The 1,505-nt window shown below is 52.8% G+C and overlaps 1 pseudogene; it reads right to left on the bottom strand.

Moving 5' to 3' along the window:
* Positions 1-638: 638 nt before the first annotated feature.
* On the bottom strand, positions 639-704 carry LOC144805797 (U4 spliceosomal RNA; annotated as a pseudogene).
* Positions 705-1,505: the final 801 nt, after the last annotated feature.

A 1,505-nucleotide genomic window follows, 5' to 3' on the forward strand; every position in this document is an offset into this window, starting at 1 on the left:
GTAATAGCACGCTTGGCCATTAGTAGTGCGAGGTCAATGAACCTCGTGACCACACTTCTTTTACGTTCAGCGGTCCCTAGTCCCAGCAAGCTAAAGGATATAGTGTTGTACTGTCTGGTGGGGGACACTCTGTGTAGTGCAGTGTGTATTGTAGCCCAAAAATATCCCAATTTCGGGCAATCCCATAGCATGTGTATTAACCTTGCATCCGCCAGTCCACACCGAGGGCAGGAATCTGGCGCGGTGGGAAACATTAAATGCAGGCGGTGAGGCGTGAGGTACGCGCGGTGTAAGATCATAAGTTGTATAAATTTAAATTCGGGTTTCTCGAGACTCTCTTGGGGAATTTAAGAACATGCTCCCATTCCTTATCTTGAAACGCTCGGCCTGCATCCCTCCCCCACACTTCACGCAGCGGCTGCAGCGAAATCGCCCTCCCCGCACGAATACCACTCGCAATCCATTTCGTTAAATGGCTCCCTGAACCCATCAGGTATAGCATCGTGTGTAATGGGTTGACAAGTGGTTCGTCGCCTGCCGGTGCCCAATTCCGTGTGATGTAGCCGCGCACCCCTCCGTGGAGTAAGAACATTCCCCCAGGCGTGTGGTGTGCTGTGCAAAAGTCATTGAATGTCATCATCAATAAGCAATAATCGCGCCTCGGTTAGACCTCATTGGCTATGATACTGCCACTGCGCAAAGCTATCGAATGTCATCATGTGTCCATCATTGAAAAAATCGCCCACTTGCGACACCCCGGCATCCGTCCATGTGGTGAGCGCCCGTGTAGACAAAATTCCCGTCCCCAATGGGATCCCCAGTAATGGTATTGTGGGAGCGTAGGAGGAGGTGGGGGACGTGTATCGCACAGCTCTCCTCCAGCAGGAGATGGCCATCTTGAGTAAGGGAGGAGCTTGCCCACAGATCGCCGCGTTGGGCAGCAACAGTGTGTGGACGGCACCCCTTCTCCTGTCTTCTTCAGACATGCCTATTTCGTGCAGGTTGCGTCCCGCTAGCCAATAGCCAGCCACTGTAATTGGCACGCATAGTAATACGCCAGTAAGTCAGGAACTCCCATCCCTCCAGCCGCCGTGGGTAGCTGTAGCTTCGCCAAACTTATGCGGCGTGTGCCCCGTCCCCAGACCAGCTCCGTTAGTATGGTATTCAAGGTTCGAAATACCGCAGCTGGGACCATAAAGGGCAAGTTCGTAAAGTAGTAAAGGAGCCTCGGGAGGACTACCATCTTAGAGACGGCCACCCTGCCCGCCACTGACAATGGTAGTGCGGTCCACAGCCCGACCCAGATTGCCCTCAAGCATATTTGTCGCCCCTCTGTAAATCTGTATCCCCAGATAGCGGAAAGTAGTCTCCGCCATTTGGAAGCTGTGAGGTGGGAAAAACAAGGGATCACTTGCCTCCAGAGCAGCAAAACAGTATCCATGGGATTTAGACTCGCTGATCGTAAGGCCCGAGAGTGCACTAAAGTCTTCAAAAAGCTCGGGGAT

The sequence above is a fragment of the Lissotriton helveticus genome (assembly GCF_964261635.1).
Source record: "Lissotriton helveticus chromosome 1_1 unlocalized genomic scaffold, aLisHel1.1 SUPER_1_unloc_25, whole genome shotgun sequence".
In the NCBI taxonomy this organism is placed as follows: Eukaryota; Metazoa; Chordata; class Amphibia; order Caudata; family Salamandridae; genus Lissotriton; species Lissotriton helveticus.